This window comes from Myxocyprinus asiaticus, chromosome 33 (assembly GCF_019703515.2).
Source record: "Myxocyprinus asiaticus isolate MX2 ecotype Aquarium Trade chromosome 33, UBuf_Myxa_2, whole genome shotgun sequence".
Taxonomy (NCBI): domain Eukaryota; kingdom Metazoa; phylum Chordata; class Actinopteri; order Cypriniformes; family Catostomidae; genus Myxocyprinus; species Myxocyprinus asiaticus.
In genome coordinates, this window is record NC_059376.1 from 36,428,555 (window position 1) to 36,446,894 (window position 18,340).

General features: G+C 37.1%; 1 pseudogene; it reads left to right on the top strand.

Moving 5' to 3' along the window:
* LOC127423952 (mediator of RNA polymerase II transcription subunit 27-like) overlaps positions 1-18,340 on the top strand; it is a 94,709-nt pseudogene that overhangs the window by 48,705 nt on the left and 27,664 nt on the right.

Consider the following 18,340-nt stretch of genomic DNA (forward strand, 5'->3'; position numbering starts at 1 on the left):
TAGTGAGCTGGTTGGCAATACCCAGCCCTTCTTGTGGTAATGCATTATGTAATTGTGTCCCTGTCACGCAAGTTACATTTTACTATAGTGGATTCCTATTTAAAATGAGTAGTCATCACCCATCAGGGATATTATAGTGTTGAATGTTTTATTAAATAAATATAAAAAAAGTTTGGATTTAACTCTTTAGTTGGTTCGTTTTTACTTCAATTTTATTTTTATTTTTATTTTTGACATTTAGCCAAACGCTTTTTAAACTGATATTTGTTAAATGTTTAATAGCATTACATTCCTCAAGGACCTCTAGTGTTATCACTCTCTAGTGGCATTTTCTTGCTTAATAAAGGCGGGTTGTAAAGGTTTGAAATTTGATAATATAATGTGTATCAAAAAATAAAACTAATTTGAGGTCATTTTTATTTTATTTTAGTTAGTTTTGGAGTAAACTAAAATTTAGTTTACTTTTTTATTTCTAAGTTAACGAAAATTTATTTTGATAAATTAATTTAGTTTACGTTTCAATTTTTGTTAATCGATGGTTTTCGATGATAATAATAATACTGCTTTTGAGAGACTTGAATCACCCTGCTTAATCTAAAACGACTTTTATATTTGAATATTTAGCAATAAAACAAAGTATATTTATACGTACATAATAAAATGTAGAATATAATGTTTCATACTCCGTCAATAGTTTTTACAGTTTTTCTTGATCGATTTTACACATTTCTCCAAACTATAGTCAAAGCTCTCAAAACAATTCACACAGATGACAAAACAGACACCTAATTTTGCAGAACAATTCAATTTCACTGCATAATGAAGCACTGTATTCTTTTCTGATAATGCATTTATAACATAAAAACCATAGATGGGTTCTGTAGTGAATTCATAACATTTTCAGCTATAGACACACAACTCTACTATTGAAATAACACATTTGTCAAAAAAATTTAAATTTCTAGATGTTCCTGCTTTTCCACTGGAAACAGGATGAGGAAGTTTACTGTAAAACAAACAAAATAGCAGTCTTGCTATATTGTATGGACCTACGTAAGACAGCACTGTAAGCAAAGATGGTACAGTTCTGTGGACATTGATTGTGGCATGCAGACCAATGCCATTCCTCCCTCTTCTTTTTGTTGAGAAGTCACTGTAGAACAGCTCACATTAGGCCAAACTCTTTATGTGTCTCAGAGAGAACGTGATTCATAACATTATCAATTAGAGGGACTCTCAGATCATTTGAGCCTCTTCTGTGTCTTCTTTACTCTTCCACCCTGCTGTCCTATTTCTCTCTGCTCTCCATCGTAACACCATCTCCATTTTAGGGGGTCGACCGATTATCAGCCTGGCCAATAATCAGATCCGATATTCATAATCTTTCTATTTATCGGAATTGTTATTTTGCCTGATCACAATACTCTATGTCAGCGGTCACTAAATAGCGGACTGCGGTCCGGCTCTATTAGACATCACGACAGCGGTTGCCCCATGTCACCGTTTCTACACTTTAGATTAACAGCGCGATAAAATAAAGGAGCTTTGTACACAGCAAACGCTCCGAGCGTTGAACGTTTTTCTCTAACACCAAACACGCTTCATTAATGCCCTTTTGCGCACACATTGCCTCTCTCCCCTGCCCTGCGACATGAGGCGCTGCATTGTAGAGCTGCAGACGCTGTTATTTCAATAACAGTAGACTGTAATGGAGAGATACATTGAGCAGCAATATAGATGGGTGGCAGAGATAAGGACTGATTTAACTAGTGGTGCATGATCAGTAATTTTGAGGCCGATACCGATCTCCGATTTTTTTTTTTTTAACACTAAGATCGGCCGATACCAATACCGATTTTTTTAAAGTGCCCTTTACCACACTTTTGCAAGTTATATTGTGCAGTTATATGTTTATGCCCCACACAGTTAAATTATGGTAACACTTTACAAAAAGGTTCCATTTGTTAACATTATATAACAGCATTTCTCTAGTTAACATGAACTAATGAACTTAATGTTAGTTACAACATATACTATTACATTTTTCAAATCAAAAGTTGTATTAGTTAACATTAGTTAATGCACTATGAGCTAACAATGAACAATTGTAATTTTATTAACTAACTTTACAATTAATAAAGGTTGTAAAAATATATCGTTCATTGTTTGTTCGTGATACCTAATGCATTAACTAATGTTAACGAATGGAACCTTTTTATAAAGTTACTCAAATTAAAATGTTCATATTTGACCCCTTTTATAGATTGCAAAGTCATGGTAGTTGTGTGAATAATTTAGTAAATTGCATTTTCTTTGCCGTGTACATTACTAACACCACAGATGTCCATATAAAGGTATTTGAAAACCTGGCATGTGCGTTTGAGAATATGACTTTAATTTAGTTGTCTGTGTTAAGTGTTTTGAAAGCATGAATCTTGGATCAGAGAAATTTGTGTGTAGTCTTTCGAGAAAATGATGAAAATCAAGAAAAATGTACAGTTTGTTTAGGACAATTACTAAGTGTTCAAATGGCTGTGTTAATTATTTTAAGAGCATTGACCTGATTTTGGAGAAATGTGTCAAATCAATAGAGAAAAACTCTATTGTAACTTTATTTTGTGTTGATTATGAGATTTAGATTGCATCACGGCATGAGTAGTTTGGCTTTATTTCTGATATTCATTCACTTTCTGGCTTCAATATTTGATCGAAGTTCGATTGTTTTATGTCTTAGAAATTTTTGGTAAAGAATGTTTTAAAAAAAACCTTGAGAAAAAAAGAATGAAATATACTTTTTGAACCAAAGCTGCTGAACAAATGGGCAGTCACTGTTTGTTTTTTTATAAACTTGAAGTGAAAACCACTTTGATTGTTGACCCCACTGCATAGGAGTTTTATGTGCTTTTAATGTCCAACTTTTATTTTTAAATGTATTATCATAATTTATTTTGGAATGTATCGTAATATAAATGTCAAGCATTTTAGGTGTAACTTATCATCATATTTAAACTCCAGATCGAAGGCAGCACTGGTCAAGATCTGTCTCTTTCCTGTGCTGCATTGCAGCAACTGTAGAGAGCAGAGTGTTATGAAAATTTTAGTCATTGCTGATCCCTGATTAGAGGAGAGTAAGTCTGCGCTTGTTTATCAGTATTCATCTCACCCTCACATGCAGTCACAAGAAAGGGCTATTTGATCACTTTGTATCATCCATCATGCCGGGAGAGCAACGTTACCCTGTTACATCAACATGAACAAAGTACACACCTCCTTTATTGTGGTCCCCCGACACCAAATTCTGCCATTCTCCTGGGTATCAAAAATGCTCTTTCTTGTGACCACGTCACTTTTGAAGCAGTTGACGTGTAATCCACTGAAACTGTTTCATCATTTGGATAATAATCTGATGCATTAACATTCAAATCACACTACAAAATGGATCCTTAAACTGTGTTGCAGAACCCACATGTCCACAGAGCATTCATTAACTTTCCATTTAGATTACAAGGTTGATAGAAAAAAGAAACCACCAAAGCAAGTCAAGAAGTCAGCATTTGTTTGTTCTTCTCACAGAATCTCATGGATTGCATCACACACACATTCAAATGGCTCTCTCTAGTATCTCCAGATCATCTAAAGCCAAACCCTGGGGTATTTTTATGAGGTTAAAATGATTTGTCAGTGTAAATTGGGGGAAATTGCTATTTTGTTTAATGGAGGTCATTATGACCACCTGACGGACTGGCCGGCTTATTCCTTACTTAGTAACTTGAAATGTAGCTAAATGCTTTCCCTAAAGGGTAGCTTGACTAAGATACAGTTTCAGATTAGCTTCTCCAACACACGATCAACCTGGTCTAGTAGTAAATTACATTCTGGTGAGTTTTTACTGAATATCTATTTTACTCTGAAATGAAGAATGATACAGCATTACCAAGGGCAGAGGATAAATCTGCATCCAGCTTCTATTGGATTTCATGACCTCAGTTTCTCACATCCTGTACTGGTGTTTTGGTAAAACGGGGCAGATGGGTTGTAGGCAATTAAAAACTCGTTCAGAGAGACGCCCTGGGGCAGAGCCAGAGGGAGTGAATTTAACAAGGACCTTTAAACATTGAGGTTTAAGGCAGGCTTGAAGACAACACTCCCGACTGTATGTTTTATATGTTGTTGACCATATCTTAGACCTCAAAAATATATCGGCTTCAGTTCAGGGTGCCTATGCCGTGTTCACTGCTTCCTACACACTGAGCAGGGGATTTGTGGAGATGTTCACTTCACTAGACAGAATTGTTTTATGTGGAATGTCATCAACATATAAAAAAAAACAGACTTGAAAATATACTGTAAAAATGTATCAATTACCATACTCTAATTTGGTCAAACTACAATATGCATTTGTCCTAATTCTTAATGGTTAAATAACCTTGTGCGCTTTATACATGCAAACAACTCAATTAAGCTCAAAAAACAAAATGTGTGACCCCAGTTCAGTACCAGTCGTTCGCACCTCAGAAAGGGTCATGAAATGGGCGTGAAAAGATGTAAAAAGGTGGGAGGGTAATGGATAGGAAGGAAGGGAGGACGGGAGGGGGTCAAGCATAACAACTCCCTCTCACTCACAGTAGATATGGCTGAACATCAAAATGTACAATAAACAAAAGCATAGAGCTTTGGGGCACTTTTCTGTATATCAGTCATTGTACAAAAGTATGAATGTGTAAAGAGTGAAGGTGATAGAACAGTTTGCAAATCAAAGTTTCATATATTTTGTACAAACTTTTGAGAATTAAGTGAAAGCATGCATTGCCACCAAAACCAGGACTGCTTAGAGACCTAAGTTAAATTGATAGATATCAATTTTTAAAAAGAATGTTTCAGGTTTAATACAAGTTAAACTCTATTGACATTTGTGGCATAATGTTGATTACTACATGAAATAATTTCTTCTGTTTCTGAACAAGCTTTCGTGTTGTTCTGGCCATTATCAGACGTACAGAGAGGATGTGATGGAACATGTGCATCTCCAGAGCGAGTAGCAAAACTTCGGCCAACAAACATTGCCCGCTCCAGTCCGGGTATCATCTGCGGTCCATTCTGACAAGTTATTTCGATCTCACCACAGTGTTTCTCCACTGTAATGGAAACTCATGCATGAGGCAGCGCAACGATTGATGGGATCATGAATAATGTGGAGAAATGCTCAGAGCCGAATGATGTATTAGCATACTCTACTACCAATCACAACTCAGAGTTTATGCAAATACCTCATGTTATTTGACATTGCTTCAAATTTAGTTTTTAAACCAGAAGAACAAAATGGCTCTAAAAAATGAATAAATAAATAAATAAATAACCACTTTACCCTTAACAATAAAATAATTAGTGCTATAATTATTTTCATTGATGTGCAAGCTGTACATATCTGTTAACATCTAAAAACAAAAATGTGTTCTGGGGTTTCATGACCCTTTAAATCTCACTTAAGATCCCCGAATACCCTGTGAAGTCAATTTCGCAGAGCATTATCGAACAATTGGAATGTACCCAGTGATTTAATGAATGTACAATTGTTGATGTGCAAGTAATGTTCGATATGTTCCAGGGGTCGGCAACCTTTTTGACATGGAGTGCCATTTTTTTTTTCCTGGTCAATGGCTGTGCCCAATTTCTAAAAGTTTTGCTTAAAACATTACAAAAAATTGATTTTAAATTATAATTTTATATTCTTCCTATCAGCCATTGTAGCCAAGTACATTCAAAATGTTTAATGAAATAAAAATCTAGTTAAAGATAATTAGTACATGTTTTCCAGTTTTTCCACAATACAGTGATAAAAAAGCAATGCATATATTTTTACAAAACACTTTTTATTTTATTTTTTAATGAACAGGGTGTACAAAACCTACTACTTCACTCAGTAACATTTTCGAATTCTGTTGCCATTTATTATTATAACCCAACAATTATTTATTGTTGTCCAGTATAATATGATACAGAATTATTTTTATAACTTTGAGGATTTGTTGTATACAATAGTAATATATTTCTGTGTTATTTACTTTTTCACCTGGAGGCTGCAGTATATTGTTTTATGTAAGACAGTATTTTATGTAAGCATCGTAGGCAACATTCGTAGCAGTACTGTAACAATAAACATACAAGGCATGGCGACCCCTCAGCACACTAGAGCGCAGCAGCCTGATCTCACAGTGAAACCAGAAAGAGCAGGCCGAATTTTCTTTTGTCAAAATCGGTATACGTTGACTGAAATTCCGAAACACTGCCCCCAGTGGCCAAAGCGGTAAATGTTGTAGGGCATATAGGCATGTGTGAGCTCCATTTATGTCCAGGAGAGGTCACCAAAAGCTAGTAGTGAAGCAAGTTGTTTTCAGCTTTACAGGATGTTATACAATGAAGAGAAAAGATTATATTTATAGATTCTATCCCCCAACTCAAACCTTACCTTAACCATTAGTGGAGTAAAATTATACATCTGTATAATTTGTCAGCATTACTAACTTTTTTTTTAGTAGATTATATAGTAAGTGGGGGGGAGGGGGTTCTTAACACAGTTAATATCATACATTTTCTTATTTGATTACTGATCACGAAACTGTGAGGAATCTTTTTTTCCTCCCCTTTTCTCCCCCTTTTTTTTTTTTTTTTTTTTTTTGAATGCCCAATGCGCTCTAAATCCTCATGGTGGCGTAGTGACTCACCTCAATCCGGGTGGCGGAGGACGAATCTCAGTTGCCTCTGCGTCTGAGACCATCAATCCGCGCATCTTATCACATGGCTTGTTGAGCGTGTTACCGTGGAGTCCTAGTGCGTGTGGAGGCTTCATTCTATTCTCCGCGACATCCATGCGCAATTCACCATGCGCCCCACCGAGAGCGAGAACCACATTATGGCGGCCACGAGGAGGTTAACCCAACGCAACTCTACCCACCCTAGCAACCGGGCCAATTTGGTTGCTTAGGAAGCCTGACTGGAGTCACTCAGCACACCCTGGATTCGAATTTGCGACTCCAGGTGTGGTAGTCAGCGTCTTTACTTGCTGAGCTACCCAGGCCTCCAATTGTGTGGAATCTTATGTCATTGTAATCATGTAATCACTAGCACACAAGCAACAGCGAGGGAGGAGCAGGCTATTTTATTTATAGTTTTTATAAATAATTTTTTTTTGCACCTGCATTCCAATCTACATCTTGATGTAATCCTTCCTCATGATCACGCAGTGTGTTTTCATCAGCTGAATGGGAGGTTAAACACTATTAAAGTGTGACGAGTCTCGCGCTGCGCGTGCAAGCCATTCACGCATCACAAGCCGATCAACTATTTAGCCCTTTTGGGGGATCGCACCTGCAAAAACCTAAAACTTTATTTCCAGGTTTCATTTATATTTTGAATAGACACGATGTGGGTTTATGTTTTGTCTTTTAATCGTTAAATGTAAGTTTGAGTTTGACCATGGTTTAAGGAGGGTGTAGCTGTGTACTGGGTTGGAAATCTCAAGGATTAATAGTGGTGTTTTCCTTATTACATCACGTGTTGTTCTGAAAGCAAAAAAAGAAACAAATGAAGCATGGAATGTAGGCTGTCATCCACGCAGTCTGACCTAAGCAAAGCGAGCGCGTTTACTAGCGCGATTAACCGAAAGTGAAGCGCTGCCGGCTCATGATGAGCGAATAGCTTGCACGCGCTGCACGAGTCTGTTGGGTATACTGCAGTCTCGTCACATTTTAACTTTTTGTTTAGTCTCCCATTCAGCTCATGAAAACACGCTGCGTGATCATGAGGAAGGATTGCATCAAGATGTAGATTGGAATGCATGTGCAGACTTTATATAAATAAAATAGTCTACTCCTCTCTCACTGTTGCTGGCATGCCAGTGATTACCCCTCCGCGTGCCAGCATTGTGCTGACCCCTGTGTTAGTCTAAGCTTCACCTTGCCTAAAATTCATTATTAGCCACATTGCTCTGCTTGAGGAAACATTCAGAGACACAGAAAAGTAAATAATTTTTATTATTTTAATCCAGACATGGTGAGTTAGTTTGCATGGAGATTTGGTATGTTTCTCCCCAGAGATTATGAGTTATGAAGCATTGAAATAATTAAACATGCCTTGTCTTGTAACAGACCGACACCCCTCTGTGGTGCCAATGGAAATGTAATGGCTAACCCCATTTGGTTACATACCATCCATTCTATTGCCAATAAACCACCTATGCCAGGAGTTAAGATAATTGCCTGGCTGAAGTGCCTGATTGGCTGGAAAATTTGGTTTCAGTTTGTGTGAGGTGTTTATTCAAAAATTACCTCATGCTTTCCTTATGACAGTTATTCAAGGTTATTTCAAAATCCCATCCCATTTAAATTAGTGAATTTAAAAGTTATATTGTTTAAGCTTATTTTTGAGAATGTGTTAATAGGTTATTTGCAAGTGGGTAATTGTTTGTTCATGGAATGACTTTCGCTGAAGAACCCAAGCTATATTTAAGGACTTGTGGGTCTTTTGTATTGGGCCTAGCAAGCAACCACCCAGAACCCCTAAGCAATCGCATAGCAACACATTTAATTTAACAGTACATACACATTGCATCACAAGTAATGAAAAAACAACTTGAAATCTGATTTTACCATTTAGATTGAGATGTATTACAAAAAATAAAAATAAAAATCCTTATAGGTCTGGCTTGGATCTGATTGGTAAACTTTGTAATACATTTATTTATTTATTTATTTATTTTGGATGTCAAATTCAGATTTTCACTGCCTGTCTGAACCAAGCCTTTGTAAAATTATTATATATGCTTGCTTATATCGAGATGTTAATGAACTCTGTTTAATTTAAGCTAGTAAATGATGAAGCGTAGTGCAGGCACAAGGGAAATTGTGAACATATAGAAAAAATGTTGACCAATTTCTGTTTGCTTTTGATGTTCCCTTCTGGGAAAGAAAATGCAGTTGTAGGAAAATCACAAAGAAATTTACCAGCCCCACTCAACAAGATTTAGCAATTTAATCTTTGTCAGTTGTTCCAGCTTCATTGTGCAGCATGCCTATGCTTGCATGCGTGTGCGGACACAAGCACATGCGTGTCCCAGTTTGCACCTGTCCATGGGTTACTTGGGTTCCACTACCTTTAAGCACCTTTTAAACAAAGAATATCTCACTTGGTCAAATAACTTTCAAGTGACTTTTAAACAAATCCTTCCACCAGCCGCCCACCATCATTTCTTTAATGAATTATTTTCCTTCTCTGTGTGCAGGGCCAGTCCCTGAAGTCTATTGATAGCTGATGGCAACGGAGATTTTCATTAAACCCTTATTAGCATTGACCCTTTAATACATGTTGGGCAACTCTTCTTGGTGACTATTCTGCTGACTCCAGGGATGGCTGAAGGCTTTTGGCTTTCTGAGTCCAGTTTATTGATGTCTAACGAGGATGATGAGCAGCCCTGGCAGGGTTTGAAGTATTCATTTTCTTCTGAAACATTGAAGGTCATGTCAGATGTGAGCTGCTCGATGAACAGCAGAGCCGCTTGTTGATGGTGGACGTGAAACAATGTGTAAACACTTTAGGCCTAGAGCTGTTCTACAGTTTATAGGGAAGTTGTTTTTTCTATTGACAGAATTTTGATTATTTTAAAGAAAATTGTCCTCGCGTACTCACCCTCAAGTCGTTCAAAACCCATATGACTTACTTTCTTCCGTGGAAGGCCAAAAGAGAGGTTTCGCAAAATGTCCAAGCTGAAGTGGATGAGGACTGGGGCTGTCAAGCTCCAAAAGGAACTAAAAGGCACCAAAAAGCATAATAAAAGTAGTCCATACAACTTGTGGTCGACCAATATTTAGAGAGAAGGATGGCTGATGGCCGTTATACATAATACAATTTAACAATAGCTAATCAGATGGACACAACATTTCTAAACTGAAATGCACATATTTTCTCAAATTCACTTAAACTTGGGTGGAAAAAACTTGAAAAGAGAAATGGTTTACTATCCATTCATTGGCAAATCTATTGGTAGATTTTGGAACTCAAGGGAAAGTTAACACTTATTTTATTCAAACTATGTAATGATGACTCAAAGACTTGATAGGTATTACAGTTTTATTTTCTATGAAAGCATGACTTTCTGTTAAGCTGCTTTGAAATGATGTGTGTTGTGAAAAGCACTATACAAATAAAAATGACGTGACTTGTTAATCAGCCAAGCAAATGTGAAAATGTCCAAATTTTGGCCGATAAACTGGCCTGATCGATATACCGGTCTGGCAATACATACAAATTTTGTGTTTTATTCCAAGTTTTTGAAGCCATATGCTACTTTTTTGTGAGGAACAGATTGAATTGAATAGTCACCATTCCCATTCACTGTATGGTAAAGAGCAGTCTTGGCTTTGAAACGTCATGAGGGTCAGAATGTTTATTTTTGGGTAAACTGTTCTTATAAAGCTCTGAAAACATCTGTACAGAACAACCAAGTGTGATTTGTATGTCTGCACATCAATAACCCATATAAACTATTACAATGAAAAGAGAGAATTAGTCAAAATCAAAGACTTTTGATTGAACCAAGAGTGACCATTACATGCTGACATGGACTTCCTCAACTGTTTAGGCAGCATCGATATTGTTGCAACCACCGCAACAATTACTTTGTTCAATACCGAGATCTTAATGAAAAGCCATTGATTTAGTATTGACAGTGACTGTGACCTAAGGACCTCTTCTTCTGCAACTGTTTGACTTGTAATATTCTGTCTCGTTCTCTAGATATGTGGATGATGTCATATCCAGAATTGGACGAATGTTTCCCAATATGTCAGTTGTGATCTTCCGCCCCAACAGGATGTCAGCAGTTCTATTGGTGAGACACACTATGCAACACACACTAATTCAGTGTTTTATTTTATTTATTAATGTTTTGCTGCTTTGTAAATGTTGTAAGCACTTCTTAGGCATTACAACTGTTATACAACTGGTAAATTGTCACTTAAATGGTTAGTTTTTTTGCTTTACTCCCGTGGGGCCTTGCGCTTGTTGATCAGTGGCTGTTTCAGGTTTACTAAACATTTGAGAAGGTATGAAATGCTAAATGTAGCCATTTGTAGTCAGATTAATGAAGCAGGAAAGTAAGAATTAAAGTGCACCATTTAGAACCGTTCTCTGACTAATGCCATATGAGCAATGTGAGTTAATGCTGAAGGAGAGCTGGATGCCCTTGTAGTCTGGGAGCAATCTCTCTGTTGACTGCTCTGTCAGTCTCCTTGCGATCTGTCCCTGAGAACGTCCCAGAGGGGCTGAGATTGTTGACTCTTGAGGAGTTTGCTCCACACTTTGAAAGTTTTGCCAGGGTTCATACAGGATAATGGAAATAAAGACAGTCAGACAAGACAGTAGCCACCGATTACTGCTTAACTTTTTATTTGAGTGATTTACAATGATCATTCTAGTTGCAGTAAGAGCAGTTTTGATCAGTGTCTTTTTCAGCAACAACAGTCAGCTAATTTCAGGTTATTTTTTTATTTATTTGTATTATTATTATTATTATTATCATTAGTTGGTTATGGCAGCAAAGTAGTGACAAATCTTGTATAATGGACTCTTGAATAATGGGGCTAAGAGATAATAGTCTACTGGGGCTGGTTGCACCAGCTATACGTAAGTTACAACTTATGCTAATTGTGGCGTAAATGGCCACTAAGTCACAATTTACGCACTACTAAATATTTGAGCATTGCTCCATTAAACTTAGGTAGAACGTAACCCTATGTATAAACTAAATATTTATGGAAGACTCCAACGAGGAGTAACAGTTGGAATAAAAAAGCAGACTGATATTTTATGGCTTCATTGAGCTCATGTTTTGCATGACAGGCATCAATCCATTCGACATACAGTATGATGTTGACATTTACACTCGTTTACATTTACGAGAGAGGAAAAAAAACGTACTTTTAAGCGACTCTTCAGCATGAAACCATTCAAACGGTGCAGTTTTCAGGGTGCATCGCCCGTTGTCGAGTTTCAACACATTCAAAATATATAAAGGATGAAAAATGTCTATTTTTCCAGCCTGTTGTATTAGTATTTATTTATCACCCCTTATTTATTTTAGATACAGTTCCTATATATTGTTATTTACACAGGGCAAATATGCTATTTATCTAATCTACTTTTATTACGTATCGTATTTTAATGGGGATATAATTTATTACAGCTGACAGTTACATGAGCAAACAAGGTTTGAACACCAACCGTAACAAGATCAAATTGAAATTCATGGCTTTTTAACACTTCTGTGTACAAATTTGAAGGCTGTTTATTGGATCAATACAGGTAAACGTCACATTATGCGACTACGCATTACTTTACGGAGAGTTAAGTCGGACCTACTAGTTAAGTCTTGCCTTAAGAACAGGTAGTGCAACCAAATTAAGCACTGATATAGTTACAAACTAAGCAGTAGTTACTAAGCCCTTAGTGTGAACTTTACGTCCCAAATTACGCGAGACCTTACGCACAGCTGGTGCAACCCTACCCTGGTGAATTAACAATGGACAACAACAAGAGTTATTATTATTAAAATTGAAATAAATCCAAAGATTTATGTCCCATTATTTTCTTAACATTCCCTTAGTACTTTGCCTGTCATCCATACAGTCTTAGTGTTTCAAATCCTATTTGATTTATTTTTATTGTTTGTTTTTTGTTTGTAGTACATAAGGCGTGGGGGGGGTTACATAAGCTCTCAATAAATAACTCTGGAACAATAACATTTTATAAAAATGCAATTCTTTACTATAGATGATTTTATTTTTTTTTATGAAAATACTATTTATTATAACAAATCTCTTGCAGTAGTGTATCTTTACACTTTTTCATGTGAAAAGCCAGTTCAAGTTTCTTTAACATTGCACATTTTCATTAATGACATTGGTTTCAAAAAGTACACATTACACAGTAACAGTTCTTAGTGCAGTTGAGTAAGTTTAGTGAGTAATCTGAACCGAATCAGTGAGTTCATGGACCAGTTCAGTCCATTATTCAGACCGGTGACTCCTGCAATCGATTCAGTTATTAACTGATTCATTAAAAAGAACTCCCCCAGTTGAATAAATCTTTTGAGAACTGGGCAGCACGTTGTGCTGTATGTTTGTTTTTGTGTGCAGTCATTGAGGACAATGTAATAGCAATGCAATACAACTCCTGAATAGTGGTACATATTCATTTATATGCAGTGATTTGGTTTAGTAATAATTTTGATCAAGGCCCCTGACTGGTTACCGAAAGTTTGCTGGATTCGATCCTCGCGAGAAGCGGGCCATGAGCCAAAACCATTATGCCCATGAGCAAAACACATAACCCCAGATTTGAATTGTCCCTGTAATAAGTTCCTGGCACAGTTCATTGTGAAACAAACCCCACCAGCCTTGGTCGTGTGGTGATTAAAAAAAGAATTGATTCGATTTGATTTAAACCCATGGAAGGGTGTATAACATCAACATTAAGATGTCACATCTGATCTTTTTGTTATTTTTGACAAAAACTTGTCAATGGGACAGCATGTCAATGTACTGATATTTTTCATGTCCCCTGGTAAGGCTTTTTTTCCCCTGTCTAGACAGTTTTTTTGGCCTTTGTGGTCTGATTTATCACATTCTGAGATGATGTACCATTGATCGGCCCTACATGTTGTCAGTTGGGTCATTCACAACAGACACCCTCCCCCTTACCTTTGAGACTTCCTCTGCCACATCTCCACTGCCACCATGTCTTTTGGCAACACTGACTGAGAGGAATGAGAGACTGAGGGATCTTGGCAGCCGTGCCAAGAAGACTACAAATGCCCCTTCCACAGCAGTGGGGGTTCACTGGTTCACACCCACAGGGCACGCACTTCCAGATGGCCCAGTTGGCAGGCCAGAGCGATCTGTCACTGTGGGGGCTAATTCGTTTGCCAGGCCCTTCTCTGGACTGCTGCGGTCCTCAACAAAACTTTCAACAGGAATGTCCTTTGTCTCATTGTGATAGTTTACAAAATTAAAGATCATAGCTTCCAGGGCTAGGCAATATATGTTGAATATTTACAATTTATTTGCATGATTTTGCTTACTATTTAAAATTAAGCAGCACCGTGAATATTGCGATTAATTTAGTGAGCTATTAACTTGCCCATTATGTTTCCTAGATTAGTTTCAGGATCACTCATTTTTGCGTGACTTGCGAGTATGAGATTAATTTTTGTTTCAATACGCAAATATGCGCTAGCCAAGCAACTGCCACTGAAATGAATTGCAATGCAAATTGATGGTTCTCTCTAGCTATTATAGGTCTTTTTGAGTGAAACAAACAACAGCACACAGGAGGGAGGGTGGAAATCATCAAAGTGTGGTACACATCTGCCATTTACAATAGAGACAATTAAGTGTCCTATACCTCTATCTCTTTAAAATCAGTTTATAAACAGGCAAGGTTGTGCAGAGTGAGACAGAATTAATTGGGGCACAAGACAGATTCTACCCAACAGCATTGCCCGATCATAATTGGGGGATGTTAATTTGAATGGAAAATACATCCTTCTCAGGCCCTCTACCTGCTTCCTTTGGCCCTGTAATACCGATAGCTTAACCTTGTTCCCCTTGGATGATAATCGTACTTCATTGTGGGGTTTCATCTAATTGTTCAAGACATTGGACGAATTAAAAACTGCATTTCTGCGGCCTTGAAGGGCACTGTCGGGAGGGGTTGTTCAAAACTAAAATAAGCAATTTAATTCCTTCAAGATAGGCCATTCCACGTGGCTGTTAGTAAAGGGTATATGCGATGGTCATTTTGAGGAAATTATTTAGCTGTTTATGGTCACTTAATCCTTGGTTGTGCTTCCTCAAGATTAATTATTGAAAACTGAGGTAATTTGTTTGACATTTTGCTGGGATTTAAACCATTTACACACGAGGAAATTTTCCTTGTATATGTTCATGTTTGCTTTTACCAAGCGCCACAAAATGACACAGTACACAATTTAAATATTATAAACTGAAATAAATTAAAGATTAAATTAAAGAGCTTAGTCCTATATTTGACACAAAAGTGTTCTTTGTTATAACAGTTTTGTAAATGAACGATAAAGTACCATGCATTGTTTATTTCAGTTTATATATATATGCATATATATATACACATATACATATATATATACAACAGTTAGTTCAGGTCCTTGAATCTGAGACGTTCCATGAGCACTGATGGTCTCGCACCATCAGCACCGTTCTAAACTAAAGTGTAAGAGCAGTGCATAAGTGTTAAGAGCTACTGTATGTGTCTCTTTTTACATGTATTTTTTTTTTTTACATTACATATGTTAGGTGGTGGCAAAAGATAATTTGTGTGTGTAATATGAGCCAGTTAGGTGACGTGAAGTGAATCCGTGTCAGCCAGTGTTTACATACAACAGCACTCCATGATTGCTCGTATTACTACTACACTACTAAAGCTAGGAAATAGCTTTATACGGCTTTAAACGAACAACTTCAGCATTATGGCTCATCACAGCTGAGAGACACAACAGACTGATTAATTACAGAGCTCAAGGCGCTTACCTCTTACCGGATTTTCCACATTGGAGAGGACATGCTGTTTAAAATGGCAGAGAAGATTGCGGTTTCTATAGTGAAAGACTTTTGCACACCAGCTACCGCGAAATAGGGAGAAATACTCCCGCTTGGACGGCTACTTTTCCACTGAGAAAGCTGATCTTCAGAATGCTGATAGCATCTCTGCTTGGGTGTGGCAACAGGTGATTGCACACGCTCTCTCTCTCTCTCTCTCTCACACACACACACACACACACACACACACATCCATCCTTGTTTATCCAATAACTTGTCTGAAACAGCACAAGCCATGATACTATTTCTGAAGTGACATTTTTGAATTACTAATGAAGACTTGGACGCATCAGTTGGTTTGAACCAGCAATGGCAGATTCTGATCCGTCGTGTAAGAAAGTAGTTCCATGCACAAATGCATTTTTTATGACCGTACTCAGTTTTTCCTAATTTTTAAACATGTACATTTTATTGAACTGTTGTATATAAGCTATATCACACTCGCAATCGTGCTATATGGCCCTAAATCAGCACTGCTGTGATTACCTACGGCACCCAGCCGTATCACAGCAGTGCTGATGTAGGGCTATATCGCACACTTGCTTGTGTGATATTGCTTAAATATATATATATATATATATATATATATATATATATATATATATATATATATATATATATATATATATATATATACACACAGTATTATAATATATAATAACCACTAAACTGTATAACTGGCTGTAGTATCTCTACATAGCTGTGCTAGTTTCATTTCTCTTGTGTCACTCACGGAAAACCCAAATAAGTTGACTCTTCTAAACTGAGTAAACGTGTTCCCTCAATTTAACTGAGTAATGTCGTCTCCAAAATTTGTTTAAGTTCAATTAACTTGGTGTCCATATAGAATGAACTTAACTTTTTAAGTTGCGGTAACTAGATGCAAGTAGGCTTTACTCAGATTTGCTGTTTAAATGTTGTTGTTGTTTCAACTTAATCATTTTAATTGAATGGACTAAAATTTAAGTCACAATAGCACAGTTTATAGATTATAACTGATTCTAGGTCAATCATTAAATAAACATATTTCTCCACAGAAATGCAACTATTTATATGCCTCCATAATGTTCCCTTTGACCAAAAAAACATAATTCATTAATTTAAGCTCAAGGCATTGTGGGTGTTCCCCATAGCCTCAATTTTGTACTCAATAGTTTGAGTTATTAACGCTTAAAATCCTAAGTCTATGGATTTTTAAGAATTACAAGTTCAAGGAACTTAGATATTTGAGTTATGAGCCCAAGACTCGACATTTCAATTAATGTTTGATTAAGACAACTTGTTTTTTCCAGTAATGACAGGGTTTACAGTGCTCCGTGGACTTTTTCTTCTCACATAATGGAATAGTTTGGACTCAATATCTATATTCCATGTCCTTTTTTTTTTTTTTTTTTTTTTTTTGTGTAAGTAGCTGCATTATAAGTGGGATAATGAACACTCTGGCACTATTTCTACTTACTGTGTCTCTTTCTTGAAAAAATCCCACCTCCTGACCCTTCTTGCTCTCTCTCCAACCTGACTAAGGCAAACTGGTATGTTGTCTCGCATTTTCATCATCTCAAAGGTTCACACAGGAGCAGAGTTAAACAATTTTTTGGTGACTGAATTTTCAAGTGACCTTGTAATTCTATTGATCTACATAAAATTATTTTTTCCGCCTCAAGGTCGCTGCCACGACAGTCAAAACCCTGGTTTCGGATGGGCATTCAGTAGTGTTCTGAGTGTAAAAATATTGTCAGTATTCTGGAATGACCTCTAAATGGGGGGATTGTGCTGATGAGGACAGAACCAGTGTGAGGTGGAGAGGTCACAGCAGGTCATATTCAGAGAGGTGGAACAGGGCATTGGAAAACACCCCTCTTTGCACTGAGGGACGTGATAGTGTGTCAGCTTGTTCCTCGTGTTACTTGATGAAACCAACCAAACAAACAAAATGAACACAGACATCAAACAGACACGGTCCATACCAAAAGCTGTTAAAAGCACTGTTATTATCAAAATTTCCTGGCGAAAAAGAGTGCAGGCATGTTTTAGAAATGCACAGTGTGAGTTTAGTAGGATACCTCAGAATGATTCGACTGAACATATTAAACTTATTTTAGTCTCGAGCAACTTGAATGAAGATCTATTTTTCTCCAAGAATTGGAAGGTCATGGGGGAAGGATGCTTGGCCACATTCTTGCCTGGCTTCTTTCCTTGTTTGCAGCTGATTTGAGACTCACTTGTTGCTTAGAAACTGTTTCTTTTTTGTTAAATCACACAGTTTTTGCCACTTTCCCACTCTCTTCCCGCAGCCCACTCTCGCTCCAAATAAAAAGTACCATCTGCCGCCATTGCGATCCAGTCGGTCAGGGGATGCACTTAAGATCAACTAATAAACCTTTCCAGGAAGCCCTGACATTTGCTACACTCTAAGTCAACTTCTGTTCTCCATAGTATTTATTTTGCTTTGGCCTAAGGCCAGCGATTTACTTTGCCACTAACCAGTAGCTGAAAAGCAGGCCCAAAATAGCTATCAATGTTAATAACTGGCTTCACACCTAGGATACGGTGAGGGATTTAGTGTTTTTCATTTCTTTATTTCATGAGAAATTGGTTTGAGTCACAATGGCGAGCAACTATTTGCACATTTTTTGTGCTGAAAAGTTCACATT